We start from the raw sequence: 22,440 nt of genomic DNA, 5'->3' as shown, positions 1-22,440 counted from the left end.
TTTATTTATTTATTTGTTAATGTTTATTTATTTTTGAGAGACAGACACACAGTGTGAGCAAGGGTGGGCCAGAGACAGAGAGAGACACAGAACCCGAAGCAAGCTCCAGGCTCTGAGCTGTCAGCACAGGGCCTGACATGGGGCTTGAACTCACGAACGGTGAGATCATGACTTGAGCAGTAGTCAAACGCTTAACTGACTAAGTCACCCAGGCGCCCCTGTTGAAGCATTTTAAATGACTGGAGTTGATAATATGTAATGTAGTTTGTGAGTATGCGCCTATGGAATCATGGAGATATAATAATGTAGGTTTGCATTTATGTAACAAGGGTTTTTTTAGTGCTTATTTATTTATTTGTTTTTAAAGTTTTATTTATTTATTTATTTATTTTGAGAGAGAGTGCAAGTGGGGGAAGGGCAGAGAGAGAGGTGGGCAAAGGATCCCAAGCAGGCTCTGCAATGCCAGCGGCCAGCCCCAATGTGGGGTTCACACTCACGAACCTGAGATCATGACCTGAGCCAAAGTCAGATGTTCAACCAACTGAGTCACCCAGGCCCCCTATTTAACATGTTTTTACTGAATATCAACTGTATGTAAGAATCTCTTTCAGGCACTGAGGAACACAGAATAAGTTAGGATATCCTGCTTATTCACTTATAATCTATAAACAAGATTAATTATGTGCCCCAAAAACATTGCAGTTACTTTTCTTGTTTTGTACATTTTTATGTCATACCTTAGTCCAAAACAGTTTACGATATCTGTTGTAGGCAGATAAATGCCACCCCTGCCCCCTGCCCCATGATGTCCACATTCTTAACCCCAGGATCTGAATATGTTGTGTTATGAGGAAAGGGCACTTAAACTGCATAGGGAATTAAGGTCGGTAATCAGTTGACCTTGAAATGGGGAGTATATCGAATTGGATTATCCAATAGATGTAATGTAATCACAGGTGTACTTATAAAGTGAATGAGGGAGGCAGGAGAGTCAGAATCAGAGTGAGAAGGGCTATTGCTGGCCATTGCTGGTTCTGAAAATGGAAGTGACGAAAGCTTGCCCAGGAATGAGGGTAGGGGCAGCATTTTGAAGCCGCCAGAGCCTTCAGAAAGGAATGCTACATGGCTGGCACCTTGTGATTAGTCCAGTGAGACCCTTTTCAGGCTGCTGACCTCTGGAACGGTAAGATAATAAATTTGTGTTGTTTGAAGCCACCAAGTTTGTGCTAATGAGTTACAGCAGCAATAGGAAATTAACACAGATGCTTACAGTAATTTAAGAAATGTACCTAGCTAAAAAACAAAACAAACAAACAAACAAACACAAAAAAACATTGGAAATATGGAGCAAATAAGATGTAGAGGGAAATAAAAGTAGAACAGTAATATGGTGCCAGGAATATGGTACACAGCAATAGTAACTTCAAAATCCTAGAAATCAATGCAAACTAGAGCTACAAAATTTAAATGCCTATGTGGGAAAAACAAAAGGACAATTCAGACCATAAATATATGTTATAAAATTGTCATAGACAAGTGTTTTCCTGCAACATATTTGGTGGAATGCTGGTTCCATCAGATACTTTGTCCAATGTGCGTTTCATGATCAATGCTCCATTGTATCTAACACTGCTTGAAGCATTTTTGATAAGAACTGATAAGAACTTTTTTCAATATATTTCTACCAGGGTTTCTAAAAGTTATTAGATATTTGTTATTAATACTTATTATCTCATAGAATTAGTGTTGTATCATGAACTATATTGTAGCTATATGGGAATAATATATTTTAGGCATATAGGAATCACACAGGAAATGTGGTAGAGATAATTAGTGCTATGTTACTCGGAAGAAGGAAAGACTATTTCCTGGTGCCATCAAGAGAAGTGTTCATTTCAGATACATCTGTGCTGAGGCCTGACTAGATGTGGGGCAAGGATGGAGCACACAGGATGGCGTTTTTAAAAATGGATCAGCGTGAGCAGGAATATCAACATGGAAAAAGGCAATGTGTGTTTTAGGGCTATTAAGTCAACTTGATTCATAGAATCAAGAGAGATATAGAAGTACATGAGTTGGAAAGAAAGTGTGAAACCTTATCTCGAGGAAATCTGAATACAAAGATAAGGAGTCTGAAAATAATTCTATTGATACAGGGGTTGAGAAATTGACAATGTTCAAGCAGAGAAGTAAATTGCCCAAAGCCTTGCCTTAGAAAGACTAGCCGGCATCTTTATGCAGGTTAATGGGCCTAGAATTGAGAGAACCTGGAGGTGGGAAAACTTCTAAACAATCTTTTCAAGGTATGAAATAATAATAACTGGGGTAGAGGCAGAGGACATAAGTAGCAAATTTGAAAGATATTATAAAAGAAGAAAAATAATCCAGACATTTTTAATTAATTGGAGGAAAACCAACTATTAGGAGGATTTGACACAAAACTGTATGTGCAAAGATACCCTACTACTGGGAAATACATTTATGCAACACTTCTCAGGTCCACAAAATGCTCCATATTTTTTCATTATTTCATCCAATCAGTATACTTATTCATTAATTTATTCATGTAACAAGAATCTCTTGAATTGACTGTGTCCCACATACTATGATGAGCCTGGAGATACAATAAGGGACATGATTAAATATGTATTTATTTTCTTGAGAAAAGGAACTTGCCAGTTATTCATCTCACAATATATTTCAGTCTAAAAAGGCACTAATTTTGTAGGGGGCAGGGCAAAGGTTGCAATAGTTACAACTGTCTATAGCTTTCTTTGCTTTTTCATTTTTGCCTTTAATCAGTTCATTTCTCTTTTACAAATTTTTTTTTACATTTATTTATTTTCGAGAGACAGAGAGAGATAGAGCACAAGCAGGGGAGGGGCAGAGAGAGAAGGGGAGACACAGAATCTGAAGCAGGCTCCAGGCTCCAAGCTGACAGGACAGATCCCCATGTGGGGCTCGAACTCACAAACCGTGAGATCATGACCTGAGCCAAAGTCAGACGCTCAACCGACTGAGCCATCCAGGCGCCCCTAATCAGTTCATTTCTTTAGGTAATAACTCTTGAGTACTTGCTGCTTGTCATGAATGTGTGGATTAGCCTAGTGCATCATGTGCACATATGCATGTGTGTGTGTGTGTTGTGCATGTGCATGTTGCACGTGCTTCTGTGATGCATGCATACGGTTTGTGAGAGGAGTATGTGTGAGAGAATGAGTGTGGACTTGTGTGTGCATGACCTGGAGATGGAGGTCTGTATTGTTCAGCTGATATGCTTGTTATGAGCCCCCAAGACTCCGCTAATGCCGTGGATCAGTGAAGCAGATCCTTTTTGTTTGTTTGTTTGCAAATTACTAGTTGTCATATGGTTCCTCTTCCTCTACAAAGATTGTTTTCCCAAGTAAATGCATAGTAATGAAAAGGAGAATATTCAACACTTAATAAATCATCTGTATAGCAGAAATTTTGTGGCCTTTGTGTTCTCCACTCCTGAGGAATAGAAATACGATTAACATTTCCAGCTGAACCAGCATGCAGTGTAAGGACTATTTAGATTACTAGCCTCTGAAAGATCTTATAGAAAACACACTGAGAGACATTAAAATACCTATTTTCCATGATTTTTTAAAAAAAGTGTTTAAAGTTTCTTTATTTTTGAGAGACAGAGACAGAGACAGAGTGCGAGCAGGGGAGGGGCAGAGAGAGAGGGAGACACAGAAACCAAAACAGGCTCCAGGCTCTGAGGTGTCAGCACAGAGCCCCATGTGGGGCTTGAACCCACAAACTGTGATATCATGACCTGAGCTGAAGTCGGATGCTTAACCAACTGAGCCACCCAGGCACCCCTTTTCCATGATATTTTTTGCATCACTAATAAAATATACAATAATTTAAATGTCACTGATGAAAAATTATAATGTCATTGTAATATATTTTCTAAGCACTCATAACTAATTTGTTATTTTTTATTTTAAATACTATTTTTATCACAGTTTTGGATTCAGAGCAAAATTGTGAAGATTCAGAGATTTTCTGTATACTCTCTGACTCCACACATGCTTAGCCTCCCTGCTATCAATGTCTACCAGAGTACTACATTTTTTAGAACTGATGACCTTACACTGACACATCATGATCACCCAAAGTCCACAGTTCATATTAGGGTTCGCTCTTGGTGTTACACATCGATTTTATGAGTTTGGACAAATGTATAATGATATACGTCCACCATTATCGTATCATACGGGGTATTTTCACTACCCCAGAAATCCTCTGTGCTTGGCCTACTGATTCCTCCCTCTGACCTCAGTTCTTGGCAACCACTGATCTTCTTTCTGTCTCCATGGTTTTACCTTTCAGGGAATGTCATATAGTCGGAATCATACAATATGTAACCTTTTCAGATTAGCTAATTTTACTTGGTAATATGCATTTAAGTTTCTACCCTGTCTTTACCTGGCTGGATAGCTCCTTTCTTTTTAGTACTGAATAGTATTCCATTGTCTGAATGGTAACATACTTACATTGTTCCTTCATTTGTTTGTTTGCTTGCTTTTAACCCATTCACCTACTGAAGGACTTCGTGGATGCTTCCAAGTTTTGGCAATTGTGAATAAAGCTACTATAAATATCCAAATGCAGATTTTTTGAGTGAACATAAGTTTCAACCCTTTTGGGTAGACACCAAGGTGCGAGATTACTGATTCATATGGTAAGCATATGTTTAGTTTTATAAGAATTGTCTTCTGAACTGTCGTCCGAAGTTCCTGTATCATTTTGCATTGGTACCAGCAATGTATGAGAGTTCCTGTGGCTCCATATCTTCTCCAACATTTGTGGATGAGAGTGTTCCAAATATGAGCCATTCTGGTAGATGTATGAGGTATCTGTTAAGCGCTTTGGCTCATTTTGAAATCCCATTGTTTTCCGATTATTGAGTTTTAACTGTTTTGTCTATTTTGGATAACAGCACTGTATGAAATGTGTCTTTCACAAATATTTTCTCTCAGTCTGTGGCTTGTCTTTTCATTATCTTAACATTGACTTTTGCAGTGCAGAAGTTTCTAATTTTAGTGAAGTCCAGGTGATCAATTTTTTTCTTTAATGGATCTTGCCTTTGGTGTTGAAGCTATGCCACAACCATACCCGAGGCCGTACAGGTTTTTTCCTCTGTTATCTTCTAGGAGATTTATAGTTTAGCATTTTACAGCTACATGTGCGATCAACGATCGGCTTTAACTTAATTTTCGTGAAAAGTACAAAGTCTGTGTCTAGATTCATTTTTTTGCATGTCCATGTTCAGTTGTTCCAGCACCATTTGTTGAAAAGACTGTCTTTTCTCAATTGTCTTGCCTTTGTCCCTTTGTCAAAGATCAAGTGACTATATTTAAGTATGGTTCTATTTCTGCTCTCTTTTCTGTACCATTAATCTGTCTATTGTTTCACTGATACCCCTCTTTCTTGAATGCTGTGGGCTTATTAATTTTTAAATATTATTTTCACCGCAAGATTAGCACATGGTCTCCTATCAAATGTTTCCTACAGGCTGGTAAAGGAGGAATAACACATAACGTCACCGAGAGAGTAGTGAAAATACTACAAATAGTAATGCAATGAACCACCTCTTTAACTTCAAGATCTCGGTTACCCACTGTATATAAAGAGATTTCTCAGGTGCTGTCTGGGAAGTCATGGTTAGTGGATATATGTGTGCATGTGTGTGAGTAGAGTACAATATATCATTTCAGTTTACTGAAGTATTCTGTTCATTTTTGTCAAGGATACGTACATCCACACTACTTGATCAAATTTAGCATGCCTTACCTTTGTGATAGAGTGCTTCAATTTTGGATCATTAAAATTAAGAGAGGCATTGTTTCTCTGTTTATAATTAGATTGAGTACTGTATGTGTATATAACATGTTAAAATAGAGGTCATTTGTGGAAATTTATTTTGAGTGTTTCTCCACCTAAAGTATGGATGAATATTACGCCATCTACAAATCTGTTTTAATTACTATTGACTACTTATTCAAATTCAAGATTATTATGACTTTTTTCTTTACCATTTAATATTTCTTCACTCATTATATCAATATTCTTGTTAGTAGTGAAAAAACTATTTTACAAGGGTTATGGATTGATTTTCCATGCCTGTCATGGCTGGTTCACTTTCTACTTTCCACATGACCATCCCTTCAATCTAGGAAATATTCACCTTGTCTCAGACCCGGGATAGAGCTATGGCAACAGTGTTTTGAGAAGAACTTCCAAAGAAACACCATCGATTCTTACTTTTGCTAAGTTGGGAAGCTAATGTGAATTGTTACTTTTTATCCATAATCAACTCCAGAATGCAAAGGAAAAATTGAATGTTTAAGAATAAATTTATTGTGGTTGTTCCATTTTGCAGTACCCCCATTGCTTCACACCCTCCCCAAGACTTGGTGTTGTCAGTCTTAATTTCTTTAGCCATTATAATGGGTGCAAAGTATTATCTCATTTTTATTGTCAAATCTTGATGACTAAAGATATTGATTGTCTTCATGTGCATATTAGCCATTTGTACATCTTCTTTTGTGAATATCAATTCAAGGTCTTACCTGGATTCTTTTTCCCTCGAGTTGATTTATGTCTGTCCTTATGCCAGTACCACACTGTTTTGATTAGTGAAGCTTTGTAATCATTCATGAAAGCAGGTGTAAATCTTTAGCTATTCCATTGCAAGCAAGTGTTAAAGAGAGTATTCCCCATGTTTTTGTTGTCCTATCATTAGAAGTTCTCAATGTTAATATGTGCATAAATTTTCTACTTTTAGCATCTGTGATCACTTCTGATACTGAATTGTAGAGAATAATATCCATAGTGATTGCTAATAATAGTAAAAATAATTATTATTTCAAATATATATCAAGCACTTAGCATTTTAAACATACTAAACTGGGGTGCCTGGGTAGCTCAGTCGGTTAAGCCTCTGACTTCCGCTCAGGTCATGATCTCGCAGTTTGTGGGTTAGAGTGCCAGGTTGGGCTCTGTGCTGACAGCTCAGAGCTTGGAGCCTGCTTTGATTCTGTGTCTCCCTCTCCCTCTGTTCCTTTCCCACTCTGTCTCCACTCTGTCTCTCTTTCTCTCTCAAAAATAAATAAAGATTAAAAAAATTTAAAAAGAAATAAACACACTAAACAATTTCATCCTTACCCAAGCCTTACCGACTGGGTGCTATTAATATTCCCATACCACAGGTGAGATAATTGAGGCAGAAAAAAAATTAAGTAACTTATTCAAGGTTATAGATCAAATAAGTGGTGATGACAGGAATGAAAGCCTAAGCACTGTGATTACAACATCCAACTCTTACAGCAACTAATAACTAAAGTTATAGCTTTAAAATTCTGGTTGGCTGCATCAGTCCAATTTGTTAGAGAGAAACATAAGAGTTAGAATAATTGAACACATTATATGTGTAATGAGGTCAGTCTTTAATGTGTATACTTTTTATAGTGTCCTTCAGAGTCATTTAAGAAGCTCCAGTTTTTGACTGAAGCTCCATTCACAGCCTGGTTAATGAGAACCATTTATTTATCTACATATACAACCACCAAATTTATGAAGACATTTATGAGTTAGGTGAAAAAGAAACAGGTATGTTCCCTCTGCTGCAATTAAATGGTTAAAATGCAGACTGTAACTATGAATGATTTGAGGATAAAGTTTACTGAAAGTTTAGGGTAAATAGTTACCTACTGTGATTTGTAACTTCTGAATATATTTATACACCGTGATTTTAAGGAATGCAAAATATAAAACAGGATTTCAAATGGTAAGTGGAGGAAACGCTTCATTCCAAAGAGGATCTTAAGACTAGCAAAATCCAATTCTCAAGTTGCATTGACTAGTGTCTGCAAGTTCTCCATGCTGCCAACGCCGCTTTTCTTGTCCACGAAAGGACACATCCCACTTACTGAAGTCAAGCCTTCTAGACTTCATGAACATAACAATATCATGTTTTAAAATATGTCCATAGCATTCGCATCTGCATGCAGACCATACTAAATCTCATAAATTATTTACTTAAGTGTGAACAGATGACAAACTTGTTCAAATATTTGTTCAAGGATATTGTTTAACTTCCTTAAAAATGCCATATTGGCAGCTTCTTCACAGTTATGCTATGTTAATATTCAACAATGTGGTCTTATCTAATGCCCTGAATAAGAATGGAAAGAAATGAAAATAAGAATTAATAATATAAGAAATAATGTCAGTGAGTTGATGTGAAAATCACAAGAAGTTTTCAGTGTGTTTGCATAACTGCTGACTGCATTATATAAACAAATGTATATACATATGTATATATGGATATATATGCATATAGGTACATACATTTAAATATCTGTATATATGTTGTTTATGTGTGTGTATCAGTAGATATATGATGGGAAATTCATACTTGCATATGGTTATATGATTCGAAAACATTTGATCAAAGTTGAACAAATCCCTCTACTGAAGAAATTCTTCTCGCTTGTTGTATGCCAGTTGAGTTGTGAAATTTAGATTTTAAGATCTCCAACTTGTTTTAAGGTTGTATTTTTCCCAGTATTTATCTTTATATGTGGTTCGTAACCTGAGCAAAACTGAAAATTCAGTATAATTAAATAAAACAGCTACTTTCTTGCGGTGCACTGGAAAGGATTTCATAAACTGTAAACTTTGAAAGGAAGGCATCTCAGGGAACAATCAAATCCCCTTATTTAACTGCTGAGGTCACTGAGCATCAAGATACAATAAGAATTGCCCAACTCACACAGTGACAGAAGAACCAAAGCTGCAAGTAATTTTATAACCTGAGTCATTTTATAACATGAACTGGTAAGTTCTATATTCAATGTGTTAGTGCTGTTCTGTTAATCATCTTTTATAGTTTTGCTTCCTAATCATGTATATTAATCATCTGCCCATAACTTGACCGACCAAATGTTCCCAGATGCAGAGATGGAGCTTTCCACTTCCTGTGTGTTCCTCTGGGATGGAGTTAATCCCTGGCCCGGAAAAAGCACTCAGTAAAAACTCGCACATTGATTGTTGGACGCATGTCAGAACAAGCTGAGCAGAGAGCATCTGAGCAACAACTTTCAGTGTCCAGTTTAGTGGCAGCAGGTGAGGCAGCAGGACCCAGAGCAGAGGACTCTCGCTGGAAGTCCCACTACCAGCCTGTCTGATTCCCTGGCGGAGGCGGCTTCACTGGGGTCACGATTGTGTCATGTGCTCCATTCTCTCATGCTCTTGTTTAAGCCACAACTTTACTTTCATTCTAAGAGTGGAATTCCTTCTGCCAATATTTGAAATCCGTTCTCAGCCATTCCTCCTTCAAAGTGCACTCAGATATTGACTCAGGGATTTCCAGTAGCTTGGTGGGACCGTGCCTTCTTCTGGTTACCCAAAGAAAACCTCATCAAGAGAAGAGTAAATGAATGCAAAGTTGTATCTATTGTAATATCCTCTGATGATCTATTGGACTGTGAACTGCAGGTAGAAACGCTGTAAGACTTATTTGAAGAGGAAACACCCTGCATTCCAATTATTTGTGTTTGCCTTCGGTGTAATATTTAATTTTCTCCCTTGCATTTGCTATTGTCTTTGACGTCTTCATCACCTTTATCATTCCCAGCCCAGATTCTGACAGTAGACGTTGGTAAGGTACCTAAAAGAGGAGCTTATTTTTATTTTACTCACATTTTTTATTATGTGTGCATTTATGGCTTATATTTATTTTAAATTATTATTTCAATTGCTGAAAGTCTCCAAGCTTCACCAGCCTGTGGGTACAAATGAGGTCAATTTAATAAGATGTCACTTTCCATAAACCCCTACCTGTGGAAGGACAGTATCTCGGATTCATATTCAAGGTTCCTTTTCTGCCTGAAATGTGTGTGTGTGTGTCCCAGCGTATGGCCAATCCACTTTCTCCCAACACTTCTGGTCACTGATGCTACCGACTCCTGTTGATTACTCTAGGCTTTCTCTTGCTTCTTGCTCTGCCTGGGCTGCACTGCCACACTGATGCCACCCTGCCAAGCTCTCCTCCACACTTCACAGGAGCTGTCTCTGTAGCTATGTCTAGCACTGTCACTGAAGCCCTGGGTAGGATGGCTGCCGAAGCCTCCTCTGCCACCAGTGCTCAACACACACCATCGTTTGTATGCATGCCACTTCTGTAATCCCTGTAGCGCATGATGGAATCATCTTTTCCCCTCCACCACGAGGTGAAGACAAAGACTCTCTCCTTCAGTGAGGCTGCTCTGAGCCCTTGTCTCAACTAGGCTTCATCTTTGGATGTTGGTGTCTGACCTTGCAGTCTGGATTTAGAAAGAATCCAACCAAATCAGTTTAGGGAGAACACTCCCACCCCCATAGTTACCTGGTCAAATTCCTCCCCTCTTTTCCCCTCCCCATTGTCCTGTTGATACAGGGTCACTCTAGCCTGCCTTCAGCAAGAATCCCGTTAGGTCAATTTAGCAAGAATCTCCCTACCCTTGATGTCTCCTCTTAGTAATTTTCTATCCATTTATAAATCCTCATTTTTCCTTTTTTGTATTCAAAGTTGAGCTCAATTTCTGTCTTGTTGTGATAGACTTGACACCTATCACAGTAGTCCTGAATAAAGTCTTCCTTACCATTTTAACATGTGTCAGAATTTTTTCTTTAACAGCAGCACTCTCTGGTAGGTTTACTATGGTGATGGGGTGGTAGCTTTTTTAAGCACAGACCTTTCCTGAACAGGGCATCCCAGTTAAATTCCATGGTCTAAAAAGGAACCAGAAAGTGACCCAGAAAACTCACCAGATCATGAGTATACTCTGAATAAATCGTGCAGCAATGGTAGTTCTCCTGATATGGATTTCTTAACAGCCTTATAATAGGTTATATTTATCAATACAGATCTCTGCTCCTGGCACTAGGCATCTACAAATTCCCAGAAATAATTTCCTTCCAGATTAGATTCCAATCTCAAAGATGAATCTCTAAAATTCTCAGAGAGAATAGTGACAAGTATATTACACCTGCAGTATTGAAGCAAATTTCTTCCTTACCAATAAATGTATACACACACACACACACACACGAATATAGGTAATAGATGATAGATAGATAGATAGATAGATAGATAGATGATAGATAGATCTGATTCTATACAACTAAAGCTCTATTGCATGAACACATTTAAATATATGTGTGCATAAATTTATGTATGATTTATGCATGTTTGCATGTACATGCAATAGCCTGCAGTCTTTCTTGTACATGTATGTGGTACTTGCTTCCTTTACTGTATTCAATTTCATTTCAGGAAGGGTCTTCCAGATAAACATTATTCAAAGCAGTAAAGCATTTAAAATTACATTAAGGCAGAATCAGGTATTTTTGCAGTCATAATAGAGCAGGAAAGCAGCATGAAGTGAACAAAGGGCTGCACAGCAGGAAATTTATGCTAGTGAGGAAGCAATTCACACCTGTTAACTACTGTGAATAGACTGAGACACAACACTAGGCTTTCCATCCAAACACAAGGTTAGTTGTCTGGATTTTCTTTCTTTTTCTTTTCCTTTTTTTTTAAATTTTTGACATCTTAAACTTTTTTTTGCAAAAATTATTCACAAATTAAATGATGCAGTCTGTAGAATAATAAAAAATCATGCCTAAAGAAGGAAAATGTGGCAAGAAAAAATGCAAAGTCATGGAATAGTGCACAAAATATACCATTAAATTCCAACAAGAAAGGAAAGGAAAAAAATAATGTGTGCAATGGTCTAGGAAAAAACAAACAAATGTGCAGAACCATATATTCTGTTGCCTTATTGTAATGAGATTTGGTAATACTGAGCTAAGGGTGAGATAAGATAGACCCAGTCCTCAGAATCCAGAAAAGCACATAGCTAAAAATAAGACTCTCCGTGCTTATTTAACCAGTGACAAAAGTCTTGGAACTCAATGAGGAAAATGTTTGTCCTAATGATATTTTATCTGCAGTGTTGAACCAGAGCTCCTTCTGAATGGATGCACCATGAAGCTGTAAGAAAGAGAACTGAAAGCTTTGAACTCTGAGCATTATCCATCTTATGTGCCTCTTTTTACTTTCACTTGGCTGTTTCATGTGCTTTGAAGTATTATTACTCAGTCCAGCTCTTTGCATGAATGTTTAAAACTGAGAATAGTCATTGTTCAGACTAAAGAATGAAGAGTTAACAAGAGAATGGAAGTATATAAACATGAGGTGAGACCAAGAGCTCAGGAACATACTTAACCAGGTTCAGAGTTTTCTTTAAAACACAGTATATAGTTAGCACTATTCTTCCTGTAATTATTTATGAAACACTGTATTGTGCAATGTATTTCCTAATTAGGCATTCATAGCCCCTTGCTCAGGAGGTGTCAACATAAGAAAAATACCTATCACGGGGAAGACATAGAGGTGAGAAGTTTCTCCTCTTCTGACAAACTTTTTCAAGCTCCAAGGACAAGTGATTCCTTCTCTCTTTGTTTCAAAGCAAGCCAGGCCTATAGGAGCCAAATTTCTGTATAAGAGTTTTCTATATGATTCTCCTCTCTTTGGGAAATCCATACATACTAGGGTAATTTGCTCTTTGGAAAAGTCCATTTTCATCACCTTATAAACCTCCCTTCTTTCTTACATCTGAGAAAATCTGAACCCTCAACTGAGCATTCAAGGCTGCCATCAGCCAAGAACACTACTATTCTACTGTACCTACATAATTCCCTCCTCAGAGTTTCCCTCCCACGTTCCTCTTCACACTGTGCCAGCATGTCCTTCTTTCTTTCCCCACCCTGTGCAGTGACTTTGCACATTTCCACCCTGAAAAAACTCCTTTCCCAGAGGATATGTGTTTTATTTTCCTAATCAGATGCCTACTTTTGCTAAGAGACCTTAAGTGTAACCACTATGTAACTCTAGGTATTGATGAGCCTCATTACTATGACAGGAATGAAGGAAAACAAAGTCACGGTGAAGATATGCCTCTTGAGCAATATGTGTTTTCAGCGTTAAAGTATTGTGTGATTTTGAATCTCTACATGGAATTGCCTTGCTTCTCTTCTAGCCTCTAGGTTTCTGAATGTTCAGAATATATAATAAAGACAAAGGGCAGCTGAGCAACCTGGTTTGCCCGGGACTTAGGACTTTTCCAGAATGAGAGACTCAGAGCCAAAACCGGGAAAGACAGAGGCAAATTGGAACAAGTTGTTCACCATACAGAGATGTTATGTATAAAATAGCAATATGTGATATATAGTTTATAAAAGAGGATTGCAATATAAAATCAGCCCATATTTCGTATCTGCTAAACATACATTTAGGCATTCTGCGAAACCTTTCTAGAACAGAAGGTAATTATTACTCCCATATTTCAATGGCTTTAAAGTATGAATGTATAGCATTTTAATTTTAAGATTAAATTATTTGATTAATGCAAGTAACTTTGGGATAAGTTTTTAGGGGGTTGATAGAAGGGGTTTAATAAAACCCTTACAAACCATGTGTGAGACTCAATTATGAGGTGAAACGGAAGTAATATTGACATTTACTGGTATATCAAAAATGTTATTAGGGTTTAATAAATAACACTTTTGTGGTGTCGGTGACAGCATAATGGTAAAGAGCAGACACTTGTTAGAGAGCTTATAACTATTGACCTTGCCATTCAAAATCTCTGCTTTCATTTTTTTTTAATTTTTTCCAGCTTTATTGAGGTATAATTGACAAATAAAAATTGTATATATTTAAGATGTACATTATTCTGATTTGATATATGTATACACTGTGAAATGATTACCATAATCAAGCAAATTAACATATCCATCACCTCACATAGTTGATTATTTGTGTGTTTGTATGGTGATAACACTTAAGATCTACTCCCTTAGCAAATTTCAAGTATACAATACAGTATAATTAACCACAATCATCATGCTGTACAGTAGATCTCCAGAATATATTCATCTCATAACTGAAAGTTTGTATCCTTTGACCAACATGTCCCCATTTCCCCCACCCCCAGCCCCTGGCAAGTACTATTTCTGCTTCGATGAGTTCAACTTTCTGATTCCACATATAAGTGAGACCATGCAGTATTGCCTTTCTGTGTCTGGCTTATTTCACAAAACATTACGTCCTCTAGGCTCTTCCATGTTGTCATGAATGGCAGGATTTCCTTTTTCCTGGCTGAATAATATTCCGTATTTCCATATCTTGGTTTTGTGAATAATGCTGCGATTCACACAGGAGTGCAGCTACCTCTTCAAGATACTGATTTCATTTCCTGTGGATAGTGTATCCAGAAGTGGGATTGTTGGATCATATGGTACATATATGTTCACTTTTTGAGGAAAGTCCATATTGTTTTGTATTATCACTGTATCAATTTACATTCCCACCAACAAAGTACAAGTGTTCCCTTTTCTCTATACCCTCTCCAGCACTTGTTATCTCTTGTCTTTTTTTTAAATATTTATTTATTTTTGAGAGAGAGAGAGAGAAACAGAGAACGAGTGGGTGAAGGGCAGAGAGAGAGGGAGACACTGAATCCGAAGCAGGGTCGGTGCTCCGAGCTGTCAACACAGAGCCCGACGCGAGGCTGGAACTTAGAAAAGGTGAGATAATGACCTGAGCGGAAGTTGGACGCTGAACTGACGGAGCCACCCAGGCGCCCCTCTTGTCTTTTTAAATGACAGCCATTCTGACAGGGGTGTGGTGATATCTCATTGTGGTTATGGTTTGCATTTTTCTGATGATTAGTGATGTTCTCTGTACCTTCTCGTATATCTCTAGTCTTTGGAAAAGTATCTATTCAGGTCCTTCATCTCTTTTTTTTTTTTTTTTTTAGTTGGTTTTTGTTTGTGTGTTTGTTTGTTTGTGTTTTGTTTGTTTGCTATTGAATTGTATGAGTTCCTTATATATTTGGGGTATAAACTCCTTATCAGAGATTTGTTTTGTAAATATGTAGGGCTAATGAGTGTTCTAGTTTTAAGTGAAAAATATCTATAAATGGATAGGAAAGAGGGTAGGAAAGTGTCTGACACATTGGAAACTGACACGGATGTTCATGACTGTCATGGTGGTGCCTGCAGACATTGTTAACTGGCTGATTTGGACTATTGCTTTAATTAAGAGTCAAAGAATGCTTATAAGCCAACTAATTCATCATGAATACGTTGAAATATGGATTGGAGACTAAATGATGCTTATTTGGATACAGTAAAGGAGAATATTAAAGTAAAGATCACCAAATAGTAGTCTGAATGTAGACAATCGATAATTGCAACAAGTTATGTCTGGCTAAATTTGGTAGCTTTATACATACATATGTGTACTTTGTGTCACACCTCCCATAATATGAAGTAAAATAGCAGAAAAGGAATAGAAAAGTATAAACCTGGAAAGACAAATGGAATAGGAAGGCAGACAAGAGTGGAGAAGAGATATCAACAAAATCATGAAAAGTAAACTAGCTATATAAGAAGTTATGTTTAAGGGGAAAAAATAAAAAGCAAGAGAAAGCTATGGGGAGTTATAGGTGTTGTAACCTTTACCCTGTTACCAAATCAACTTATGAATTTGAGACATTTCCTCCTGAAGGTGGAATTGAAAAGTAGAACTCAAGACAGAAAACTATTTTTAAAATTCTTTTTTAACATTTACTTATTTTTGAAAGATAGAAAGAGACAGAGTGCCAGCAGGGAAGGGGAAGAGAGAGAAGGAGACACAGAATCTGAAGCAGACTCCAGGCTCTAAGCTGTTAGCACAGAGCCCGATGTGGGGATCGAACTCATGAACCATGAGATCATGACCTGAGCTGAAGTCGAACACTTAACCGACTGAGTCACCCACGTGCCCCAAGACAGAAAACTATTTTAACTATCTTTCTAGTGAACCTGGATCATCCACCCTCTCACCTTTATAGCTGAAATACTGGGTTTATCCTGGGAAGGTAAATGAAGCACTGATCATCTTAAGAAGATTGAGAGTGATGTGAAAAGGCTCTAGATTGGGGAATACATAAGAGCAAAGTAATTAAACAAGGACACTCCACTTCTTTAACTCCTTGACTTGCAGAACACTTCTGGTCACAAATGTATAACCTGTGGAAAAGAGATATTTCTGTTTATGGTAACTGATTTAGACATTAGTGCTGGGGAGGTGGGGAGAATGGGTGTCCCTCAATGAAACATTTTACTGTGGACCCACCAGTGAATGTGCCCTAACATGACCATACAGATTCCAAGAGATTGGGGAGGGGGGAGACCCTATAGAGAAAACATATACCGAAGCAGACAAAAAGAAAAGGAAAAGAATTTAAAATGAAGGAAACAGATAATGTCAAGGGAAGCAACCTTTAGAAAGAAAAGTAATCAAAATACTGACAGAAGACCTACTTCTGAGTGAAATATAGAGAAGTATGAGAAAACACTGTCTCCACTCTATAAACAAACAGATGAACAATTCAGGAAGTTCACAACATCACATCTTTTCTCAGGCCCAACTGAGAGCTGAGGTTGGTTGCAAGATAACTGAGTGCAATACATTTTAAAGAGTGACAAACCCTTCAGAAAGAGATGGGAAACATTTTGCCTTTGTCAGAGTATGGGTGAAAGTGGTGATTTCCATTAAGAGAGGGTAAGGAGAAGTCAGCTATAATTTTGACAGTTTTCTAATGACTGGGGACTCATGTGACAGATAAACTGGGAACCTCAGATACAAGAGGGTGTTGCACTCACTTGCAAGCTTTTATCCAAGAGCTAGGGGTTCACCAGACAGAGTGGGAGCTAGGCTACAGAGAGAGCTATACCACAGTGAGGGCTTTTAGAAATGGTCAGCTGCTATTGGGTCAGGGCATAAAATGCATTTCCCCAGACCTTTCCTCCTAAGTAGCAAGACCCTGCAAGTGCTGGGGTCGTGGCAGGAATTCTTCCCATCTGAAGGCAGGCAGCACAGGCAAAATTCCACTGCTTCTGGACGAGGAGGAGGAAGAGGTGGGGGCAAAGGGCCTCCACCCTGGGGAAGAGATAAAAGATCTTCTTGTTCAAGGATAGCACAGTAGAACAAACAAGTAAACTGCAGCTGTGTGTAAAGGGGGGAGGAGAGTTTGGGCCAAGTTTGGCCCCCACAGTGGAGGGAACAGGTTGCTGGTAAGACCATACCTTTGTTGGCCAAACTCACTGGGTTTCATGATGACTGTAATCCTGCAATCGGTAATTAAAAAGACCCCCAGCACTTCCAAGTAACAAGAATAGCAATGCTAAACAACAGGCAGGACCTGGAGAGAGACCCCTTAAACTTGGGGAGACTGCTAAACTGTGATCAGTCTCCCTCTTCCTGAGCTTTGGAGACTACAGAAACTCAATGAACTCATTCGTTTCCTTTCCTCAGGGATCTCTGCCCTGTACTACCTGTTGTTGAATATTTGAAAACATCTTTCCTTACATTTTGTCTACTTATTGTTTATGGTGAGGGGTAAATACATCCCAGTAATTTCATTATGACCAGAAGTGGAAATCACATTAATGTTGTTTTTCCGTGTAATTGCTTTTTTGGAGGTGGGGTGCGGGGAGGCACTCAACTTGGTACCGAACTGCGATGGGAAACGTCTTTAGATAGTACATCATTTTGCTTCAGTGTTGGAGCACTGATTCCCATGACTGACTCGCTGTCAAAAAATGGTCGGTTAAACAAATATTCTAACTGAACTGAGTGCAATATTTCCCAGGACTGGTCATGCTAAAATTTGGTGGTAAACTTTGTCGAACTTCACTGGAATACAACCGCCCGTACTACAAAACAGATGTTGTTAATTTATATTTTAAAGCCAGGCTTTTCCATTTGCACAAACTAAAAAAAAAAAAAAAAAAAAAAAAAAAAAAAAATGTTAATTGCACAATTTATGTGGAAACTTTTATTGCCACTGTCCATTAGATGCAGGGATGTTGACAGTAGACAAGTATCAATCTGGGGCTTGTTACAGGATGAATACAAACAGAGACTAAATGTAATTTAATCACACCATGAAGATTCTCCACTAAAGCTAAAGAAGATAGATGGCTAAATATAAATATCTGGAATGGTAGCCAATTGAGATGAATGGAAAACTGTTTTTCTCTAGTAGCAGAAATTAAGTTCTATTTTGTGTGTACACATTCTTTTAAAGTAATTTTTTTTCTCTTCCTCATTCTCTTTGTTTCATGATTTTCAATTTTCTCCCCTGACATAGGTCTCTTTTCTTCTATTTCAAGATGAATTTTCTTTTCAATAGAATTACACAAGAGTAATTAAGTATATTTCATAATTGAAGATGATTTTTTAGGAACCTGTACCAGATCTATGTATGTCTTTCTCTAATGGGAGGGTGAGGGAGACATTTACATGCAGTATCCAGATCATCTTCACATTTTAAAAATATTATTTAATCATTCCAAGAACCCAATCCTAAACAATGTTCTATATAATTCAACTAAATATTTGTGTTGTTTGGGAAGTTGAATACTGTACTTTCTTATACCACCACTATGCCTGTTTAAACACGTGTCTGAAGATGTATCTGATGCTTTTTGTTTTTTTCTGGCATCAACTGATAATTTGCTTATTTTGTTTATTAGCTGCTAACTACTGAGTGCTCAGTATATCACTATATAGATTATATATACATGGTTCATTGTGATGTTGGTATTATCAACAATTTAGAAATGAATAAATTAAACCTTGGGGAGATGGCCTTACACTTATATACAGGAGAACTTTAAGCAACTCTTTAACTTTGCAGAGTTAGCAATGGCAAAATAAAGACTAGAACTCAGGTCTGCCTAACTTCAAGCCCTGCTCTTTCTACTGTATTATGAAAGAAGTAAAGATTGTTGATCCACAATGAGATAACTGGAAGGCTACTGAACTGAAGCCTCAAAGTTAATCAGATATAATATTTGAAGTCAGTGGAATCGAAAGAGAGTCATGAGTATGCATCATAGAAAGTTCATGGAGTCAAAGTACTTCTAAATATAATATCTCTTTTTATGAAAGTATTTACAGTTGAATATATGTGGTATTTAATAAATATGTGTTGGGAAATCTATCATCTATCTATATCTATCATCTGTCTATTATCTATCAATCATCTAGATATAATTGCCATAGATGTATATCCTCATATTAATGGTATAGTTTAAACAGTGTAACACAATCTGATTTTCTCTGATAGCCATGATTAACTAATTTGGGTATTTCTCAAACAATTCTAGGAATTTTAGATAAAATCTGAGGTCATACTGTAACATAGTGGTTAAAATACCATCCTCTTGGACTGGACAGTCTATTCAAACTCTTTCATCGTTTGCAAGTTACTTGAGCAAGTAACTTTATCTCTCTAAGGCCAAGTTTTCTTATCTGAAAAATGTGTTTTCTAATAGTGACTACCTCTTAGGATTTTTGTAAGAATAAAAGTGATCTAATATGTGTAAAAAGCATTGTCTTGGACATAAGATACGGTCAACATATGTTAGATATTATAATCAAAACAGGCTTCAAATCCCTAAAATTTCTAGTCATATTCTGTAAAGCTTAAGACAGTTTAACCAAAAAGGAGTTGGAATATATTCCAATATATTACTCAGTGTTTCTAATCACCTGAAACAGTCATAATATATATAATTGAGTCACAAAAGTACCTATATAGAAATTAAATGGAAAAGTGGAATGTCTAGATATTCTTTATAGTTAAATCATTCAGCTTGAGTAAGAGTAGATTGTGAAAGTAAGAGAATATGGAAGATGAATGTATCTTTTTTGTAGCAGTGAAAAGCCTGATTATATGTAGGTCTCATAGGGCTAATGTAATTTATGTGCATTTTTCTATATGTCCTCTTCTCTGCCAAGGACATTCTCAGATTCCATGTATTGGTGTAGAAGTTAGACTTCCATATCAGTTAAGCATAGCATTCTTAAGTTATATGACTTATTTATATGATATTCTGAATATCTTCTGCAAAGCTACTAAAATATAGCATTTTAATAGTCTCTGTTTGGTTCCTTGTTCATTTTAAAGTCCCTAACAATTCTTTGATATCAGCTTCCTTTCTAAAAAAAAAAAAAAGAAGAAAGAAAGAAAAAAAAGATTTTTTAAAAGAAAAAATGAATTATTCATAGAATAATTGTTTTTTTACTTTAATTACTTGTAATACTGAAAGTGTATTATAATGTGTAATTATATTTTTCCAACATAATTACTAAGTATAATGACAATGTATAATTCTTTATGAGACTACATGAAGAAAATTGCATTGCTCATGCATAATATTATAATAGTTAAACTTAGTTATTCCAAAGAATTATTACAATTTGTTGTTTTAAATAGATCATCTGATCATTTCACAGACCAAAAAAATGAAATAAAATGCTTTTCTGTTTAGAGTGAGTGAGATAGCACTTTGAAAAGGAAAAACTTCAGAAATTCCAAGATCATTATGTACTTCATGCTCATGGGTTTTATTGACACCATAGTGTGATTTATACCCAGCAAAATTTTGTTTGCTTTGAAAGATATGATACGAAATGCTTTGCTGAAGTAAAACTTTCCTATACAAATAAACTATGCTAAATGGAAATAAAATAACTATCAAGTTATATTTTTCCAAGACCAAACTACATGTTGATGTTATGTAAGGACTTTGAAGAAGCAGTATCTCCTATTTTGGGTCACCGAATCTCCTTCACTAAATGATTGTTCTTGTGATTCAACTATATCAAATTAAGTAGCACCCTCCAGTCCTATCTTACGGGTAGTTAACAAACTAGGAAATCTGAGTCATTCTAATATTGATGAGGTTCGTAATTAATTCTAATATTGATGAGGTTCGTAATATTGATGAGGTTCGTAAGTAGTTGGAAACAGTTATTCTCCCTCTAAAATTCAAAAGACCATTGTATCAGTAGCTCTTTTGAGCTATTCTAAATTCAAATTTTCCATATAACAGTTCCAAAACTAAACAAAAAATTGGGGGGGAAGAAATGTTCCAATTATATTTATTCAACAGCAAAACTTTCATATTCATGGTTCAACTATTTCTAAAGATAAATTGTATTAAACTGTTTCGTGTCACTTTTTTCTATGTAATAAAAGTAAAAATTCAAGTTTACTTCAGAAAATAACTTTGGCTTAGTAAACATCTTAAGAATGTCAATTTTGGGGGGCGCCTGGGTGGCTTAGTCGGTTAAGCGTCCGACTTCGGCTCAGGGCATGATCTCGCAGTCCGTGGGTTCGAGCCCCGCATCGGGCTCTGTGCTGACAGCCCAGAGGCTGGAGCCTGCCTTGGATTCTGTGTCTCCCTCTCTCTCTGCCCCTCCCACCACTCATGCTGTTTCTATCTCTCATAAATAAATAAATTTAAAAAATAAAATAAAATAACAGTACACAGAAGTCTGTCTGTGTAAATGGCTTGGAAGGAATCGAAATCACATCATGCATGGAAAGCATAGAACACAGAAATAATGTCCAAACATCCATTTTCTTCGGTTTTAGGCAGATGTATCCCTAGATTTATCTGAATTGCAAAGCTGAATATATACGGCTATTAGCATAGTTGTATTTGGAGACTTTGATTTTGGGTTCAGTCCTTTTTGTTAGTATTTGATGACAAAATGCCTCAATGTGATGGATATTGTTTTGTGAAGAACACAGTAACAGTACAACTGAAATTTCTCTTCAGACTTTGGCTTTTACTTGTGCTTTTGCTTTATTTGAAATAATATACAAACACCGTTGCAAAACTGAAAGAGAAAATCCATGAAGGACTGGTTGGAGATTGTACCATAGAATTCAGTAATGGGCACCGAGTTAATTCAGAAAGTAGTTAAATTTTCATATAAAAAATCAAAAGCTGCCATTAGAGCAAAGTATTTTCATAGGTAAATGAATAAAATAACTGTTCTAAATTTGAGGTGAAATTAATGTCAATTACTGGAAAAAAATACTGTGATTACATTGATCAGCACTGAAAAAGAAGTAAGAAAACTCTGACACAGTCAATCTTTTTCTGGAGAAAGTAGATACGCAGACAGTTTGTTAAATAAAGAAAATAACATTTCATCGGGTTTATACCTCAAGAATATTTTTTTGTTTTAAAATATCATTTGAAAATTTAAAGCTGAATATAACATCACAAAATATTATAATTTGATAATGCTGTGGCTGACATGTATAGATAACTAAACAAGTTAATTTGCATTAAATATATGTCCATAAACTTGAATTACCCAGGTGCACTGGCTACCCTGATGAAAATAATCGAGTAAATACAAAGTGGAGATTTTGTTTAGCCTGTAAAATGTGATTAAGTGTCACATTAGACATTTAAGAAGTGTGCCAGTGAAAGAACTCC

This window comes from Panthera leo, chromosome A1, assembly GCF_018350215.1.
Source record: "Panthera leo isolate Ple1 chromosome A1, P.leo_Ple1_pat1.1, whole genome shotgun sequence".
NCBI classification, from domain to species: Eukaryota; Metazoa; Chordata; class Mammalia; order Carnivora; family Felidae; genus Panthera; species Panthera leo.
Note: the sequence above shows the minus strand (reverse complement) of the source record.